Source organism: Rhinolophus sinicus, chromosome 16, assembly GCF_057876585.1.
Source record: "Rhinolophus sinicus isolate RSI-liver-muscle chromosome 16, RSI-T2T, whole genome shotgun sequence".
Taxonomy (NCBI): domain Eukaryota; kingdom Metazoa; phylum Chordata; class Mammalia; order Chiroptera; family Rhinolophidae; genus Rhinolophus; species Rhinolophus sinicus.
In genome coordinates this window covers 26043126-26054145 of record NC_142516.1, presented here as the reverse complement: position 1 = coordinate 26054145, position 11020 = coordinate 26043126, and positions in this window count along the sequence as shown.

The following is an 11020-nucleotide window of genomic DNA, read 5'->3' as shown; positions in this document are numbered from 1 at the left end:
AGGATAATAGTCCTTTATCAGATATATCTTTTGTAAATATTTTCTCCCAGGCTGTGGCTTGTCTTTTTATTCTCTAGACAGTGTCTTTCACAGAGCATTCTTTTTTAAAATGAAGTCTAGTTTATCAATTCTTTTTTTCATGCATTGTATCTTTGGTGTTGTACCTAAAAGGTCATCACCAAACGTGAGGTCATCTATATTCGCTCCTATGTTTTCTTCTAGGAGTTTTATATTTTATATTTAGGTCTGTGATCCATTTTGATTCAGACATATTTCACTGCCCATTCTCTTACTATTCACTGCCCAATTACCCAGCTACTTCTAACATACTTTTCTATGTAATATACAACCACCTGTCTACCGGTCTGTCTGTATCTGTCTAATCTAATTTCTAACCTAATTTATCTTCATCTATCTACCTATCCACCTAATCTAAATCATTTATTGCATGTTTCCTGTCTCCCCCACAAGATTAAAAGCTCCACAAGGGAAGAAAAGCTATGTGACTTATTTACTGCGGTATCTTCAGTATACAGAACTATTTCAAACATGTAGCATACACTCATTAACCATATGTCAGGTAAATTAATGAATACAATTTGGAGCATTCAGTGGAAATAATGACCTACGTAGGGTGAGCATCTCCAAAATCCCAAACCAAAACATACCAGTCTTAACAAAGTCAAAGTAAAATAATCATCAGTGTCATTCAGGAAGGGGGAAGTTCCAAAGAAGGTAATTATGAGAGTTAGTGGCCATTTAGAAAACGAGATACAGTGTTCTCTTTAGTGTGATGACATATGGGAAATTATGAACTAGTAGTGAGTCTAAGATTGTGTTTGTACAAGCTGACAGACCATTATTTTTGTCCCTGACCAATCATGTTTATTTCTCAATTATTTTACATAAATATACAATAATTTTAATACAATTGTTATTGAATTATTGCATAGAATATAAAATTATTATTGAATTATGATATAGAATTATTACTATTATTATAATTATGTAGGTTATTATAATTACTGTTATTAAAATGATCACTGCATAAATATTATAATATTTATTATTATGTGTATTTATTTTTATTATTGCATAGAATGATGATTACTGAACATTGCAAGATTCCTAATCACAGAAAAAGGACTTATTTATGTTCTTTATTAAGTTGAGAACATGGATTTCTACATATTATGTTGTTTGTCTTATTTAGAAAAGTTGTGGCTTTTTCAGGTTTTTATGATTTCATAATTGGTACTTTTATATTACCCATACATGAAATAGTATTTGAAAAATACAGAAATATACAAAGACGATTCAATTTTCTCCATTTCTCCATGCCTACCCCCAATTGACAATTCATGTATCTTTTAAAAAATAACTTTCCAATTGTTTGCCAATTTATTTGATTTCTTGTCATATTATTGAATTGTAAAAACTTCTTTATTAAAGAGATTATATTTGTCTTTGTTTGGAGGGGAGAGGAAATGAGAGAGGGCAAAATTATTAATTGACCATAAAGTAGGTATTTTTCTTGCTCTGGTGCACCCAATAATAACCAGTATTACCATATTTTGGTATAACAGCTTCCAATAATAACAGCTTCTATTTACATAGATAGAATAATGAATAAAAAAATGACAAAAAGTGTTACCTACATAAATGTTACCCCTTCGAAGATAATATACTTTTCTAGTAACTGATACATAAAGAAGAGAGTTAGCAACTCTGTACTATTGGAAACGCACTGAAATTTTTTTCAACAATATTTGAAGCTTACATAATTTGAATAATTACCACATCACAAAGTCTGAAAAATGCAATGCTTTTTTAGAGGACAAAGATGACTTTAATATTTGTGTGTGTGTGTGTGCACACTGTCAAATGTCTTAATCCTTTCTTCAGCATTTTTGTGAAGTTTTGCCAATATTAATTCAGGACAAGGCCCTTAATTTTTGAAATAATATGTGGTTATTAGTCCATGTTGTAGATCCAATGTCTTTCATTATGTATATAATTGATACATAGAATCATCACACGGAATATTTATTGAAATAAAATGGGCTTTGAATGCCTAAGTTTTGCAGTCAATAATTTATTTTCTTTTCATGAAATTGAGACAATGCTTTTATCGCACTGACACTTCTATGGTAGAGAACAGCTGAAAGTGGAGACAATATTTAGGAAGACTGAAGTGATAGTTTATACTCCAAGCATATCAAGTTCAAGACAAAAGTAGAAATTAGAAATATAGGTGTAGTTTTGAAAGTGTAATTTTTTGCCTTTAACACCAGCTATGTGCTTATCCCCAGCCACAAACATTAATCATGTCTCTATACTGCTCTATTATATAGAGAATGGTATACAAAAAGAAGATGCTAAACAGCATAGAGATAATTGAGAACATGAGCATGGGAAAACTAAGAAGGGAACATACACAGAAAAAGGAAATTTAAAAAGGTCCTACTGGAAGTACAACAGAACCTTGGCAATAAAGACTTTTCAAGGTTTTATTTTTCAAAGTCTATGGTATGTACTAAATTTCAATTTTGCTGAATTTAAATAATGTTTAATGGCACTTTAGTATATGAGAGCCCATCACTAGCTCCTATATGACCCTCTGGTGGGCATTCAAATTTCATCAAAACATCCTCAGTCTAATCTTTGTGAACTATGCACTCACTTTTGTAATGAGTTCAAATGTATTTAAACGATCACCAGTTCAGTTTTGCAGCTTTAGGAATATTTCTTCATTATTGGTACTACAAAAATAAATTTAAAAGAGTGAACTTACTTGCGTGAAAAAAATTAATAAATTTTTCATTATGATTGTAATTAAATTATATAACCATTTTGAGTTGGATATATTCATGTCATTTTTCTTGTAAGTATCTTCCTTTATATTCTAGAGAAACTAGCAGAGCCATTAATAAATCTAGATTTTATTACTAGACACTTATCATAAATTATCCTCTACTAATGAAACGGGACTGACTCATACTTTTAGCTATTCTTGAATTACATGTACAATTACATTTTCTAAAAGAAATGCACAAGTTCCCTCTATCCACCCAAGTACTAGTTAAACTTTATTTGTGCTTTTCAGTAGGATTTGCATAGAGAAAAAACGTTTAGATTCTAATTGTTATACTATATTTTAATAGTCATAGTTCTCATATCGTTAAACTATACAGTAAGTGTTAAATTGCCAAAAGAATAGTTTGTGATAAAATAACAAAATACTCATGTCACCTACATATTTTCAATATTGAACTCAATGTGCATCATTTAAAAGTCTATATTATTACATATAAAAAACATCATTTTACATTTTCAAAATGTGAATAAACGTGAAAATACAGTTGGTAGAAAAGTCCATTCCATTGCTTTATAATTCAAATAGTTGTAAACACTTAACAAATCTAGTTTTGTATCTGTGGTTCTAATTTCATATCATAAACATTAATAGTAATAATAAAGAAAATTTTCCACATAAAATATTATATATTAAAATATGTATCACTACTTGACATTTACCTATTCAGTCTTAGGTGGTATCAAGTACTGTTATAGAAACCAAATAGCAATCACTAAAAAGAGACACAAAAGTTAGCAATCATCTACTAAGTGAGTACTTTATAATCAGGATAATACTTAAAAGCAATAGCAAAATTAAAAAAATATTTCAACGTTGTATCATATTTCAAGTCATTACTCGAATGCTAATCTACAAAATTTTTTTAAATTGAAACAACAGCAGAGCAAAATCAACTAATATTTATTAAGTGCTATTTGCTAAACACTTTTCTTGTATTGTCACTTAATCCTCAGAATGATCCTAATATGTTATCTTTGTTTAATTGGAGCTTAGAGAGGTTAACATCAATACATTTGCACAACTAGCAGTAAGACCAAGATTTGAATCTGGATTTGAGACTCATGACATTAGTATTTAGACCATGGCTTTGTAGCTTAACTGTCCTGGGATTTGGGGCAAATTGTTCTTGAACACCTCAGTCTCATTTCGTCATGCCTTGTTTCTTTACCTTAAAAAATGTGTAGTTATGTTAAAATTACGTCATATATGTAAAGCTCCTAGTACAGAATATTTTAAGAAAGGTAATTGTTTAATGAATAATTGCTGTCTCCATTAGTCTCAACAGAATCTGAACAGCTACCATTCCCACTCCCCATAGCATTTGGTGTGTCTTGTCAGTAAATACCACACTCTGCTTAGTAGTTTACATGAGTTGTACTTGTAGGAACACGATGTAGGGAACACAAATATGAAAACTGAAAATATGCTTTTGGATACTCACTCTATGAACTCAACTATTATGTAATCATGAAGCAGGGACACGATTAAGAATATAAAACACTGAACTCAAAGCAGAATGTAAGAGTATCTCCCACCCAAATAACACTGATTCTGAAAAGCATAAGAAAAATGAATTATGCCTAGAGAGAAACAGGTAAAGGTTCTTTTATTTATCTATCTGTGGTATTATTAAAGAATCAACTCTACCTAACAGGAGATTTCCCAGAATATCTCACACTTTCCCCTCTTATTTTTATACGTCATTAAAAAGCACTTCTGTGATTCGTTTTTTTACATTTTTATCACTTTGTATTATCTTAAATTCTGCTAAGAATTGAAAATATTGTGAGACAACTGATATATCTAGTGTGATATGACTCATATAACACTAGAGTGCACATACAAAGAACACTAGAAAATTCTGATTCATATATTTCTGAAAGTAAGTAGTGAATATTAGTAACAGGCAAATTGTTTTTAAAAATTTTACTTTGACATTGATACTTTTTTAAACAGTCACACTAATACTCTTAAAAAAAAGATTTCAATGAATGAAAGACCTGATCAAATGATATATACTTATAAATCTACATAAACTCATTCTCATACATTATTGAAATCCCCCAATCTAAATTAGAGGGACTTTAGCTTGATTAAGTGGTAATTAAGAAAGTAGGGTTTAAGTCTAAGGTTTGCCTAGACAGGTAATTTAATCATTACTGGGTTTTAGTTTTCCTTAGTAGCATAAAGGCATTGAAATAAGTTTTAATATCCCAAAATGTTAAATTGTATAGTTTCAAAACTCATTGATAAACAAAATAAAAATTTTAATAAATGGCAAATCATATGGACAAAAGTCAATCCTGCATTGTATGTGATATTTTAATCCATAGTAATACAAAATATTACAAATGCCAGGGATAAAAAATGATGACAGATAAGTGATTTCTTATAATCCTTCTTAATGCTCATGTCAACCACTGGGAATTATAAAACAATGAGGAGTAAACATCATTACCCACAAAGAAATGTTTTCAAATACCAGATACTCTGCTGCTTCTCTAACATTTTAGAAGATTCATACCCAAGGCTTTATCTTTGGTACATTTTAATTGCCAGCATCTTGTCTATCACTATGTTTATGTGTTATTTAAATCCAGTTGCGTGGTTAAAAAAAAAAAATAGCTTATCTTAAATCAGAGAATTTAATTATTGCAAGTTAAAATTAAATGGGGAGGACCTTAAGATCGTTTCTTTTTAGTATAAATATAGGGAAATATATTTTCATTCATCATCATTTTATTATATTAAGATATTTTCTAATTAGATGGTTTTACTCGAAATAAATGTGGGTTTGTTTGTTTTTTCTTTTTATGTGTTTTAATTGTCTTTCAAGGGTGAAGGTTACGCATTTGAGGGCAATGAAAAGAACTTTAGAAGTCATGTGTTACATAACAGAAAAATGATTAAATTTCCTGTAGTAAATCCAACTATTTATAATGAAAAATATGAACAATTCTAAGAATTGTGCATGACAGCCACTAAAATCTCACTCAAGAAGACTGTATATTTGATTTGAAAGTAAACTGTAGATTTTAATACTATGATTCTAAAATTTGATAATAGTAAAGTAAAGTAAAATGTATGATAGATTTAGGGTTAAACACAGTCATAATACATAGAAATACTTAACAAAAATTACAACATTTATCTTTGCATTGTAGGAAGATATAAAAACTGGCTTTTTTTTTTTTTTTAGTTTTATGAAATGTAATTTTCATTAAGACTACATACACATTAAAAACCATTTGAAAAATTTAGGTGAGTCAGTAAAATATAGAGTATACCTGTATATATATATATATATATATATATATATATATATATATATATGCTGCAAGTATGTGTATATGTGCATGTGTATGCTATTTTAGAAATACTACATTAGAATTTTAAGTTGCTTCCTTAGAACCATTTATTCTAGACATATAGAAGTATCTCTAAAAAAATGAAAGTGGATTTGACTTCTGAATCTAGGGATAAATCTTGGCAGACAGACATAGGGTCTTTTCTAGAGAAATTTCTAATAAGCTAATAAGCACTTACAGAGTAGATAACCCTCCTCTACAAAATAAGATATAACTACTCAGAATAATATTGCTTTAAGTATACCACTTTAGAAGTCCATGATGTAGCAAGTTTAATCACATTTGTTTTTGTAACAGTCATTTTTCTCAGGACCCTTGTGTGTTGAGATAGTATTTTAGGACAAACTGACTAACTGGGAGGTCTGACAAACTTAAAAAATACTCTATGTAAAATTCCCTCTCTATCTCTATCACTATATCTTTCTCTCTCTGACCTCCGTTTTTTCTAATTTATAAATATATAAATACATTTTCATGAAGACAGGGCATATTACTGGAATAATGGGATAGTCGAGCATGAAAGATGAGGCCTTCTAAGCATACCCCAAATAGAAGAGGCTTACATGAAAAAAAGTAAATTTCTCTACATAAGAGATAATCAGGATTTTTTTTTTTTTTTTTTTTTTTTTTTGAAGCAGAGGGAGGGAAGCTGGCAGTTGGTGCTAGAGAAAATTATCCTAAGAGGCAAGGGTAAGATAGCAACAAAGGACATAATGTAGCCAGGGAGAAAATTCCCCTTTATGTGTAATGGGTGTCTACTTTTAGGACAATGATGTTTAGTATGAAAATTTTCTCATGCCATATCTATTTTTACAATGTGCTGCCCTGTCACCTGCAATGAAAATAATTTGCACCAATAGGCCTGTTGTAATGGTATTTATGGAGAATAAATGAAGAGTTAATTGAGAAAATGGTAATAATAAAGAAGACAAAGAAATTTCAAAAGGACATTTAAGGTAGGAAGCATTTGTGAAACAAACTTAAACTATTAAAGTATATCATATTGATTTTGAATCCTAAAATTTAAAATAATATTAGAGAGTTGGAAAACCTCAAAGTTCATTTAATTATATTTAAAATTTTCTTATTTAGATATAAAAGGACATTTACAGAATGCTAAAAGTTTAGAATCACCTAGAATATAGTTATTTCATAAAGGGAACTTTAATTTTCAAAGAACTTATCATTTTTATTTGTTGCCTCTGATTTACTTTAATGAATGAAAAATAAAAAGTGTGGCCATCAATTACATTCATTGTATCAGCTTATCTCTTCAGAAACCCTTTTTTTATTTTTATTTCTATGGCACTTCCCCTTATTTATAAATACTTGAATGTAGGTAAGTATATTAAAAAATACATCTTCCTAAACCGAGCATAACTGGATATCAATTGGACCCCTTTTAATTTTTTCTAGGTTTAGTTGATGAGTCTTAGAATTTATGCAGGAGGGTTATATTAGTTTTCTAGGGCTTCCATAATAAAGTACCACAGATTGGGTAGCTTAAACAACAGACATTTATCTTCTCACAGTTCTGGAAGCTAGAAATCCAAGATCAAGGTGTCTGCAGAATTAATTTCTTCTGTGGCACCTTCCTTGGCCTTCTTCCCTTCTTCTTCACATGGTCTTTCCTCTGCGTGTCTGTGTCCTAATCTCCTTTTTTTATTGGTACATCAGTCATATTGGATTGGGGCCCACCTTAATAACCTCATTTAACCATGATGACTTAATTTAATGTCCCTATCTCCAAATACGGTCACAACCTGAGGTCCTGGGCCTTAGGATTTCAACATACAAATCTTGGTAAATACAATTCTGACCCTGAAAGGGGGTGTATGAGACTAATTCACTTTATAGACTTAATCTAATCATTCAGAATCCTAAAGTGGTGGGTTTGGACCTCATCACCCCATCTGTGGAGAAATTTATACTTTTTTGTGAAAAATGTTGTATCTGGAGAGACACTTTAGCATCTTACTTGACTCCAGTCTGATTATATTCCAGGACTACCACGAAGATGTATTGAAAATTCTACCACACTGGAGGAGAACAGTACACCATTCAGTTGGTGATCTTGCTGTCATGGAAGCGGCTTGTAATCTCTAATTTTAAATAAATACCTTACACAGTTGTGAACTTATCAATTAAAAGAAACTACTCTCCAACATACATCTATTTCCCTGTACATTCTGACCTAATTCATAGCCACCTACCTACACGTAGTTGTCTGTGGTTATCTTTTGCCAAACTATTAAAATAGTCTTAGCTAAAATAATCTATTTTGCTTTTTTCTAGTTCTATATTAACTTTTTCTTCAGCTTTTGATCCTCAAGATTGGGACATGGAAGGATCCTTATATTCTTTACCACACAATTCCTGTTCCAGGAAATTCAGTGTTTGCAGTTAGGTGCTTGAGTTTATTCCCTAATTTCAACACAGACATCTTTTTCATTTTATAATTTCCTACTTTTGTACTTTGGGTTGGTTCTTGTACAAATTTGAAAATTTGCCCTTACTCTAAGCTATTATTCCCCAGAAATCCCCCTTCACAATGCTTATTTCCACCTGGATATTCTAAAGATTCCCAAAATACTAGTATTCAGGTCCCCAATTCCTAGTTTTTGCCACTATAATACATTTCAATTTGATAGTTTGAAGTTTGGAGAATGAAATTTGTGAACATATAGCCATTTTGAGTTAGCTCAAAATAATCATCAGGAAATAAAATTCTTGTCCATAAAATTAAAATCTGTATCAATCAATATAAGGCCATATTATTTTCCTTTAATGGAGCACTTTTGATTTCAAATATTCTTTCCACTGAATGTGAAACCATTTACAATCTAGTCCTAACTTATTTTTCAGTTGGACTCCCATCATTATTCCACCTTTCTTCTTTAATCAAACAAGATATACCAATATTCTTTTCACAAAATATATTTAATACTTCCCTTCCTTGGTGTTTTTTATCACACTGTTTAACTGGAATATCATTTTCTTTCATTGTATCTGTCAAACATTTTTATATCCCCAACACCTCTATTTAGGCAGCTGGCTTTACAGCAAGTTTTCAGTCCATCTTTCATTATCTGAGCCTAAGGCCCAGGTGGGCATCTATTATAGAAATAGCAAGCCCTCCTCATCTTCATCAGCAGGCACCAGAGAAAATGTGGACCACAGTGTAATTCTTCCAAAAAAATAGTGTTTAAACTCCATCATTTCTCCTAATCAGGGTTGACTTCATTCACCAGTGAAGTTACATAGGGCCCAACACTCAAAGGTGCCCTGTGCGTAAGGTGGTTTAATGTTCTGTGTCATGATTTTGAAACTCTTATCTTTACACTTGTGTTTTATACATAAGTCCTATCAGACAGTGCAGGATTGTGGTGGGTAGGGTCAGGGTCAGATTTAAGTGAAGGCCCTGCGATATCTGGGGCTGGGCAAGGCGGCAGCAATCCCTGACTTAGGCAGGCACCTCCATGATGCTTTCCAAGGGGACTTGGTGGGGCCTCTCACCCACGCCCTAGAATATCCCAGCACAGAAATTGCAATCTGTTGGGGATCTGCATGGGTCAGGGTTGTGGGCCCTGGGGGAAAGCAAAATGATTAACTGTCCCCAGACAGAGCCATGCATTTTCATTTTGCACTGTGCCCCTCAAATTATGCAGCAGACCATGCCTCAAATGAATCCCCCAGCAAAGAACCACTCTATACCAATTAGTCTAAGGTAACAGGAGCTTGTTTTCTCCCAGCTACTCACACAGTTCAACATTTAAAATTAAACAAAAGCAACACGGAGGGTAAAAGGCACTCCACAGCCACTGATCATAGTTTTTCCTCACAGATGGTTTCATTAAATATCTTTATCGTGTTAAATTGAATTAACACAGTTCTGGTAAGATTTACACATATCTGAATAATTATCAAGCATGTATAAGTGTAATCTGAGGAAAAAACAAGCAAACAGTTCTATACATAAAAGTTGTAAAGGGGCATAGAACATATGTCCAGATTCTGGAACTGCCACTTTGTAGATGCATATTCTTACAACATTCTTTACTTTCCAAATAGCATATTTTTATTTATTTATTGTTACTTTTTTTATTTGTTTAAACCTAAAATATACCTAAACAAAACTGGTACTCAATAAATTTTAATTACCTTCTTGCCCTAAAATAATTATCTTCCATTATTAACTCAGAAAAGCACAGTGAGCTGCTATTTAGCCCCAAAATACATAGCAGAGGCCATGGCCTGGAAATAAAAAACTGACATAAAAAGAACAAGTTTGTTTTTCATAATTAATGAGAAATTTAGTTTCCAGGAAGATCTGACAAAAGGGTAGATGGGCCTTAGGAAGAGGAGGGAAAGAAGAGGATGATGTAGTTGGCACCACTAACCATTGATGGTTAGTGAGAATTACTGAAAGACATTTTAATAATATGGGTGAACCCTTTGTTATACAGTAATAGCCCATAGCACCCTTCAATACAACATCTCCCAATATTCAATAAAAGTAACAAATACGTAAGTCTTTGGCAGTAGTATTGTGAAGAGTGACAAAGTTAAGGGGGGTCTCTGAGGAAGTACCATGGCACAGTAGTGATACCCCATTGTTATGGGGTAGCCCAACAACTGTGTTAGGTTCACCAGGAGGAAGAACTCAACCCTAATATGTGAGCTTCCAGTACCACCTTTGCTGGAGAGAATGGAATAATAATAAACTATCACTAAAAATAATAGCAAACACTTAGAGAGCATTAAATATGTAATA